This window comes from Pinus tabuliformis, chromosome 7 (assembly GCF_031772625.1).
Source record: "Pinus tabuliformis cultivar Carrire ecotype Pingquan chromosome 7, CPIR1, whole genome shotgun sequence".
In the NCBI taxonomy this organism is placed as follows: Eukaryota; Viridiplantae; Streptophyta; class Pinopsida; order Pinales; family Pinaceae; genus Pinus; species Pinus tabuliformis.
Genome location: NC_142293.1, coordinates 1,636,602,582 through 1,636,611,900, shown reverse-complemented (window position 1 = coordinate 1,636,611,900; position 9,319 = coordinate 1,636,602,582). Strand labels below are relative to the sequence as shown.

Sequence of the window (9,319 nt, the reverse complement as noted above, 5' to 3'; positions counted from 1 at the left end):
TAGTTTTCATGTTGTAAAAGGTATATTTAGAGAAAGATCACTCCATTTTGTCTTGTTTGTCGCTAGAGAGTTTAGACTCCTAGGGAGGTCAGTTGTGTCCGCACAAACGACTTTTTCCGCCACGACACCAGCATCCACGATAATCCTAGCTCCAATAGCGTATATTTAAGTTGTTGCAGTTAATAAGCTCATAGTTGGATCTTGGGTCGTAAGGGTTGGTCCGCCTACTCGGTGTGCACCTGCCCTTCCGTCCCTTTTGTCGGTGGTGTGCTCCTGGCCTTAATTGGCTGGGTCACGGTTCCAGCACTGTTACTTTGAAAAAATTAGAGTGCTCAAAGCAAGCTTATGCTCTGAATACATTAGCATGGAATAACGTGATAGGAGTCTGGTCCTATTATGCTGGCCTTTGGGACCGGAGTAATGATTAATAGGTACTATCGGGGGCATTCGTATTTCATTGTCAGAGGTGAAATTCTTGGATTTATGAAAGACGGACCATTACGAAAGCATTTGCCAAGGATGTTTTCATTAATCAAGAATGAAAGTTGGGGGCTCGAAGACGATCATATACCATCCTAGTCTCAACCATAAACGATGCCGACCAGGGATTGGCGAATGTTTCTCTAAGGACTCCGCCAACACCTTCTGAGAAATCAGAGTGTTTGGGTTCCGGGGGGAGTATGGTCGCAAGGCTAAAACTTAAAGGAATTGATGGAAGGGCACCACCAGGAGTGGAGCCTATGGCTTAATTTGACTCAACACGGGGAAAATTACTAGGTCCAGACATAGTAAGGATTGACAGATTGAGAGCTCTTTCTTGATTCTATGGGTGGTGGTGCATGGCCGTTCTTAGTTGGTGGAGCGATTTGTCTGGTTAATTCCGATAATGAATGAGACCTCAGCCTGCTAACTAGCTACGCGGAGGTTCCCCTTCACGGCCAGCTTCTTAGAGGGACTATGGCCATTTAGGCCATGGAAGTTTGAGGCAATAAGAGGTCTGTGATGCCCTTAGATGTTCTGGGCTGCACACGCGCTACATTGATGCAACCAACGATTTTTTATTCCTGGTTCGTGAGGATCGGAAATCTTCTCAAATTGCATTGTGATGGGGATAAACCATTGCAATTATTGGTCTTCAACGAGGAATTCCTAATAAGCGCATGTCATCAACTTGTGTTGACTACGTCCCTGCCCTTTGTACACATCGCCTGTCACTCCTACTGATTGAATGATCTGGTGAAGTGTTCGGATTGCGTTGATGATGGTGGTTCGCCGCCGTCGACGTCGTGAGAAGTTCATTGAACCTTATCATTTAAAGGAAGGAGAAGTTGTAACAAGGTTACCATAGGTGAACTTGTGGTAGGATCATTGATAGTAGGGGTTTTATTTCTTGGTTCAGGTTGGTTGGGTTTCGATTGCAATGTGGGACTTTGTGGTGCGTCTCTAGGGGAGCGGGTTTGGTGTTTGGCGGGAACATTGTTGGTTTCTTGTCTCGAGGTAATGCTTGTTTTTTCGTGTGTGCTTGCAAGCCATGCTTGTGCTTGTCCCACCCATCCTTTGTTTTTCTTCCCCCCAATGTGTTTCTACGGGGAGTCCGGAAGCTTGTTTCTTGGGATCCCTTCCGACGATCTGTTCAGCTGGGCATGGTTGTTGCAGAGTTGAGGTGCTCAGTAAATACGATGGATAAATTTGGAGTCATTCGTAGTGGCGGTGCTCGGCCTTTTGTTCGTTGGAAGGCATGGGCCAAGGGTGCAGACTTGTATAGTTGGTTCTCTCGAAAAGGTAGCGGTGGTTGATGTGTTGCTTGGGTGAGCTTTTTCATTGGTGGTTGGGTCGAGGGAGTGGTTGCGCGCGCGCCTGGTAGCTCAAACCTTCCGTGAGGGGAGATTGTTGGGGTGCGGTCAGTATGGGATGGATGAAGAGCGGTTCAACCCGTTGGGCTGGCCACCCTAGTCCCTCCTGACCATTCCTCGACATGCCCTCGCGGAAGGGTTGGGTGTCGAGGTAATGAAAAACCCATCCCTCGGTCTGAGCTCCATCGAGATCACAATTTTCCCCGCCGACAGGCATGAGGGTGGCAATCTTATCTCGTGCCTTTGCCGTCGAGGGAATTCCTCATCCTCTCATGACCCACTCCCCTTCTGAGGGAAAAAGAAGTAGCGGGTTGTGTCTTTGTTCCTCCCTTTGGATTGTGGGTTTTTTGTGGGACTTGCGTCATTTCTTTGTTTCGTGGTGTGCACTTTGCGAACATCCCTCTCTCTAGTGGCCTTGCACCATCGATGTATTTGTGGCCCGCGGCTTTCTCCAGCGTTGAGTGTCAGCCCGTGACAACTCCTCTTTGGAGTTTGATTCTTTGACCCCCGTTGACTCTCTCGCTGGAAAGGTTGTTGGGTGTTTTGTACACGGAGGGGTGCAATAGCGGGGTGGGTTTGTGTTATTGGCAGCAGTCTATTTGTCGTTTGAAGCCTTGTGCCACTGGGTTGGGGGGTTGTTTGCCTCTCAATGACGTTCTCCAGACAGTGGTCTCATCGTGGCCCTTGTCTTTTCTATTGGTCAATTTTAGGTTGTGATTTATTTGCTTGGTTGTTTGCTATGTTGTAAAGCTGGAAAGGGTGTTGTGTTGAATGCATGTGGGAGGGTGTGAAGAGGTGGGACGCTTTTTTGATTGGGTGCCTTGTTTGATTTCTTTTTGGTTAGAGGACATCTACTCGGCGTGATGTAGAGCTTCTCTCTTTTCTTGGGATCTTTGTTTCTTTGGTATTTTTTGATTCCCTTCTTCCTTTTGCCCCTAGATTTACGAAGGAGAGGTCGGATTGTTGTGGATTGGTGTTTGGGAAGGACGAAAAGCAGTGCGAGTTCCTAGGGTGGCCACCCTAGTCCTTCTCGATCGTCGTCCCCTGCAATTCCCCCCTTTTTCGAAGGCGTGGGGTTTGGGAAGCTTATTCTTTGTTTAAGCCTCCCCTTGTGAGCTGATAGCCACGTTTGATATCTCTTGCTTTCCTGTTGTTTTCTTCCCTTATTGCTTTTGGCCCCTTAACTTTACGGAGAAAAGGTGGGATTGTTGCGGATTGGTGTTCAGTAAGGACGAAAAGCAGTGCGAGTTCCGAGGGTGGCCACCCTAGTCCTTCTCAATCGCCCTCCCCTGTAGTTCCCCCCCTTTTTGCGAAGGCATGGGGGTGGGGAAGCTTGTTCTTTGTTTGAGCCTCCCCCTGTGAGCCGGTAGACGCGTTTGATATCTCTCTTTCTTTCATGTTGTTTTCTTCCCTTCTTCCTTTCGGCCCTTAGCTTTACAGGGAAAAGGTTGGATTGTTGTGGATTGGTGTTCGGGAAGGACGAAAAGCAGTGTGAGTTCCCAGGGTGGCCACCCTAGTCCTTCTCGATCGCCGTCCCCTGCAGTTCCCCCCTTTTTGTGAAGGCACGGGGTTGGGGAAGCTTGTTCTCTATTTGAAGCCTTCCCTTGTGAGTCGGTAGCCACAGTTGATATATCCCTTTCTCTCTTGTTGTTTTCTTCCCTTCTTCCTCGTGGCCCCTAGCGTTATGGATAAAAGGTGTGATTGCGTTGGATTAGTGTTCCGGAAGGACGAAACGCAGTGTGAGCTCCTGGGGTGGCCACCCTAGTCCTTCTCAATCGTCGTCGCCTTCAATTCCCCCCTTTTGCCGAAGGCACGAGGCTTTGGGAGGCTTGTGCTTTGTTTGTGCTTTGTTTTCTACCCTTTTCTTCCTTTCGGTCCCTAGCTCTACAGAGAAAAGGGGGAATTGTTGTGGGCTGGTGTCGAGGAAGGGCTAAAAGCAGTGCAAGCTCCCGAGGTGGCCACCCTAGTCCTTCTCGATCACCGTCCCCTGTAGTCTCCCCCATTTTTGCGAAGGCACAGGGGTGGGGAAGCTTGTTCTCTGTTTGAGCCTCCCCCTGTGAGCCAGCGGACGCGTTTGATATCTCTCTTTCTTTCATGTTGTTTTCTTCCCTTCTTCCTTTTGGCCCCTAGCTTTACAGAGAAAAGGTGGGATTGTTGTGGATTGGTGTTTGGGAAGGATGAAAAGTAGTGCGAGTTCCCAGGGTGGCCACCCTAGTCCTTCTCGATCACCATCCCCTGCAGTTCCCCCCTTTTTGTGAAGGCATGGGGTTGGGGAAGCTTGTTCTCTATTTGAAGCCTCCCCTTGTGAGCCGGTAGCCATGGTTGATATATCCCTTTCTCTCTTGTTGTTTTCTTCCCTTCTTCCTTGTGGCCCCTAGCGTTACGGAGAAAAGGTGGGATTGTTGTGGATTGGTGTTCCAGAAGGACGAAACGTAGTGCGAGTTCCCTGGGTGGCCACCCTAGTCCTTCTCGATCGTCGTCCCCTTCAATTCCCCCCTTTTGATGAAGGCACGGGGCTTTGGGAGGCTTGTGCTTTGTTTGTGCTTTATTTTCTACCCTTTTCTTCCTTTTGGTCCCTAGCTCTACAAAGAAAAGGGGGAATTGTTGTGGGCTGGTGTCAGGGAAGGGCTAAAAGCAGTGCGAGCTCCCGGGGTGGCCACCTTAGTCCTTCTCGATCACTTTTCCACGCATTTCCCCCCTTTTTGCGAGGGCGTGGGGCTGGGAGAGATTGTCCTTTGTTCGAGCCTCCCCCTATGAGGGGGTTAGACACCTTCGTTTCTCTTTCTCTCATGCGTTTTTCCTCCTTTTTCCACTTAGCCTTACATTTGTTGTGGGGGGTGCCCCTATTTAGTTTTGTGGCCGATTTTTCGGTAATACGTGGAAACGACTCTTGGCAATGGATATCTCGGCTCTTGTTACGATGAAGAACGTAGCGAAATGTGATACTTAGTGTGAATTGTAGAATCCCATGAATCATCGAGTTTTTTAACGCAATTTGCGCTCGAGGCGTCGGTCGAGGGCACGTCTGTCTGGGCGTCGCATCCCGGTCAAACGCACTCCCTGCAATATGCTAGCGAGCAGCGGAGCTGGTCGTCCGTGACCCATGTGGTGTGGTCGGCTGAAATACCTCAAGCAATGTTTCATGGCTTGTGTCGGTGAGCGGTGATCTTGTCCCCTTGGATGGGCAGTCGGCATTGGCCGATGTGGGCTTTGTGTGGCATCGCTCAAACTTGCTTTGCTCTCTCTTGTCCTCCCATGGGGTAGGGCAGATTTAGCTCCAACTTTGCGACCTCAGCTCAGGGGAGAACACCCACTGAGTTTAAGCATATAATTAAGCGAAGGAAAAGAAACTTACAAGGATTCCCCTAGTAGCGGTGAGCGAACCGGGAAGAGCCCAGCATGAAAATCGGGTGGCGGCACTACTTGAATTGTAGTTTGTAGAAGCGTCCTCAACGGTGGACCTCGGCCAAGTTCCTTGGAAGGGGGCACCTGAGAGGGTGACAGCCCCGTCAGCCCAGGACCCTGCCGCATCACAAGGCGTTGTCGGCGAGTCAGGTTGTTTGGGAATGCAGCCCTAATTGGGTGGTAAATTCCGTCCAAGGCTAAATACGAGCGAGAGACTGATAGCGAACAAGTATCGCAAGGGAAAGATGAAAAGGACTTTGAAAAGAGAGTTAAAGAGTGCTTGAAATTGTCGGTAGGGAAGCGGATGGAGGCTGTCAATGCGTCTCAGTCAGATGTGAAATGGCTCAGGCTGGTCCGCTACTCGACTTGAGGTGAAAACCAACACGGGTTGCTGCATCTTCACAAGTGTGGGTGGATTACTACCTGTCGGTTTGCTGCTGCGGTGGTCGAGGAACGAAGCGTGCGCCCTTGTGGCGGGCCGTGTGCACTTGCGCGCTCATGGTGTTGGTTGGCGGGCTTTCCATTCGACCCGTCTTGAAACACAAACCAAGGAGTCTAACATGTGTGCGAGTCGGTGGGTTTGAAAAACTGCGAGGTGCAAGGAAGCTAACGGGCGAGATCCCCTCTCCGGGGGGATGCATCGTCGACCAACCTTGAGCTTATGCGAAGGAATCAAGTGTGAACACACCTGTTGGGACCCAAAAGATGGTGAACTATGCCTGAGCAGGGCGAAGCCGGAGGAAACTCTGGTGGAGGCTCGTAGCGATACTGACGTGCAAATCGTTCGTCTGACTCGGGTATAGGGGTGAAAGACTAATTGAACCATCTAGTAGCTGGTTTCCTCCGAAGTTTCCCTCGGGATAGTTGGAGCTCACGCGCAAGTTTTATTGGGTAAAGCAAATGATTAGAGGCATCGGGGGTGTAATGCCCTCGACCTATTCTCAAAATTTAAATAGGTAAGAGGGTGCGGCTGCTCCATTGAGCCGCGCCGTGGAATCGAGAGCTCCAAGTGGGCCATTTTTGGTAAGCAGAACTGGCGATGCGGGATGAACTGAAAGTTGAGTTATGGTGCCGAATTGCATGCTAACCTAGATCACACAAAGGGTGTTGGTTGATTAAGACAACAGGACGATGGTCATGGAAGTCGAAATCCGCTAAGGAGTGTGTAACAACTCACCTGCCGAATCAACTAGCCCTAAAAATGGATGGCGCTGAAGCGTGCAACCTAAACTCGATTGTCAGAGCAATTGCCTGGCTTTGATGAGTAGTAGGATGTGGGGGTCGTTGAGAAACCTCGGGCGTGAGCTTGGGTGGATCGGCCCCCGGTGCAGATCTTAGTGGTAGTAGCAAATATTCAAATGAGAACTTTGAAGACTGAAGTGGGGAAAGGTTCCATGTGAACAACACTTGGACATGGGTTATTTAATCCTAAGAGATGAGGAAGCCTTGAATCAAGGGTGCACTCTGCACGAGCATCGAAAGGGAATCAAGTTAATATTCCTGAACTGGGACATGGCGGCGTGCGGCAACGTTAGGAAATCAAGAGACATCGTCGGGGGCGCTGAGAAGAGTTATCTTTTCTTTTTAACAGCTTGCACACCCTGGAATCGGTTCACCTGGAGATAGGATCTAGTAGCTGGAAGAGAACCGCACATCTTGCAGTGTCCGGTGTGCCCTCGGTGGCCCTTGAAAATCTGGAGGACCGAGTACCATTCATGCCCAGTCGTACTCATAACTGCATCAGGTCTCCAAGGTGAACAACCTCTGGTCGGCAAAACGGATCCATAAATTCAGGAAAAGGATTGGCTCTGAGGGCTGGGCCTAGGGGTCTGCACCCTCAACTCATGGGCTATCGGTAGTCTGCCCGAGCTGCTCTCGCGGCGAGGGCGGGCAGTCGCGTGCCGATTGGGCTACGGTCGTAGAATGCCCCCTGCCGGGGGCTTTTCCCTAGGTGTCGAACAGTCAACTCAGAACTGGTGCGGACAAGGGGAATTCGACTATTTAATTAAAACAAATCTTTGCGATAGTCCTTGCGGATGCTAACGCAATGTGATTTCTACCCAGTGCTCTGAATGTCAAAGTGAAGAAATTCAACCAAGCGCGGGTAAATGGCGGGAGTAACTATGACTCTCTTAAGGTAGCCAAATGCCTCGTCATATAATTAGTGACGTGCATGAATGGATTAACGAGATTCCCACTATCCCTATCTACTATCTAGCGAAACCACAGCTAAGGGAACGGGCTTGGCAGAATCAGCGGGGAAAGAAGACCCTGTTGAGCTTGACTCTAGTCCGACTTTGTGAAATGACTTGAGAGGTGTAGAATAAGTGGGAGCCGTTTTCGGCAAAAGTGAAATACCACTAATTTTAACGTTATTTTACTTATTCTATGGGGCAGAGACGGGTCACTGCCCTTATTTTTGGCCTTAAGGCACGTTTCGGCGGGTCGATCCAGGCGGGGAGTTTGGCTGGGGCGACACATCTGTTAAAAGATAACGCAGGTGTCCTAAGATGAGCTCAAGGAGAACATAAATATCATGTGGATTAAAAGGGTAAAAGCTCATTTGATTTTGATTTTCAGTACGAATACAAACCGTGAAAGCGTGGCCTATCGATCCTTTAGATTTTTAGAATTTGAAGCTAGGGTGTCAGAACAGTTACCACAGGGATAACTAGCTTGTGGCAGCCAAGTGTTCATAGCGACGTTGCTTTTTGATCCTTCGATGTCGGCTCTTCCTATCATTATGAAGCAGAATTCACCAAGTGTTGGATTTTTCACCCACAAATAGGGAACGTGAGGTGGGTTTAGACCATCGTGAGATAGGTTAGTTTTACCCTACTGATGAACTGCACCACAATAGTAATTCAACTTAGTATGAGAGGAACCGTTGATTCACATAATTGGTCATCGCACTTGGTTGAAAAGCTAGTGGCACGAAGCTACCGTGTGTCGGATTATGACTGAACGCCTCTAAGTCAGAATCCATGTTAGAAGCAGTGCATGTCACTCTTCGACTGTATCTCGACCCGTAGTAGGGGCGTCGCCTTGTCGCCCCAAGGGGCCCATGCCATTTGCAAACCGCGACTGTGAAGCATCTTGGTCGGAGCAGCTTTGAAGTTCAATTCCAAACGGTCGTTTAGAAGAATCCTTTGCAGACGACTTAAATACGTGACGAGGTATTGTAAGTGGCAGAGTGGCCTTGCTGGCATGATCCACTAAGATTTAACCTTTGGTCGCCTTGATTCAGAGCTTAGCTCTTGTCACAAACAAAATCCGGGCAACCCTCTCGCGCCTCTGCCTCTTCCTCCACACGACAAATTTTCATTGCTTGGGGGCGCCGAAGCCCGGGAAAACTAGGATTTCCATGTCGTGCCCCGGCGCCCAAAATTTGGGGTTTCCATGCCTCGCCCCGACGCCCAAAATTTGGGGCTTCCATGTCTCGCCAAATATTTGGGGTTTCCACCTGGTGCCGAAAATTTGGGGTTTCCACCGGGTGCCTAAAATTTGGGGCTTCCATGTCGCACCAAAAGTTTTGTGTTTCCACCTGGCCCCTAAAATTTGGGGGTTCTGCCCGGCGTAGAAAAAAAATTGGGGTTTCCATGTCGCGCCTAAAATTTGGGGTTTCCGCCCGGCGCAAAATGTTTTGGGGTTTACAAGTCACGCCCAAGCATTGGGAAACTTGGGGTTTCCATGTCGCGCCCCGGCTCCCAAGCCGGGGGAAACTTGGGGTTTCCATGTCACCCCCTGACCAAAACCAGCAGCGCCCAAGCTGGGGGAAACTTTGGGTTTCCATGTCGTGCCCCAACTGAAACCAACGGCGCCCAAGCCTAGGGAAACTTGGGGTTTCTGAGTCGCGCCCCGACACCCAAGCCTTGGGAAACTTGGGGTTTCCGAGTCGCGCCACAACCGAAACTGGCAACACCCAAGCCTGTGGAAACTGGGAGTTTCCAAGTCACGCCCTGGCGCGTAGGCCTGGGGAAACTTGGGGTTTCCATGTTGCGCCACGATTGAAGCCAGTAGCGCCCAAGCCTGCGGAGACTCGGGGTTTTCCATGTCACGCC

At 50.1% G+C, this 9,319-nt stretch overlaps 2 non-coding genes and 1 pseudogene across 2 annotated transcripts; all 3 read left to right on the top strand.

Moving 5' to 3' along the window:
• Positions 1-672: 672 nt before the first annotated feature.
• Positions 673-1,363, top strand: LOC149254621 (18S ribosomal RNA; annotated as a pseudogene; the record flags this gene model as incomplete).
• Positions 1,364-4,738: 3,375 nt separating this feature from the next.
• On the top strand, positions 4,739-4,892 carry LOC149254620 (5.8S ribosomal RNA). The gene has a single exon (XR_016268132.1). It is a non-coding gene; the product is annotated as a 5.8S ribosomal RNA (ribosomal RNA).
• A 247-nt stretch (positions 4,893-5,139) lies between these two features.
• On the top strand, positions 5,140-8,505 carry LOC149254619 (25S ribosomal RNA). The gene has a single exon (XR_016267774.1). It is a non-coding gene; the product is annotated as a 25S ribosomal RNA (ribosomal RNA).
• Positions 8,506-9,319: the final 814 nt, after the last annotated feature.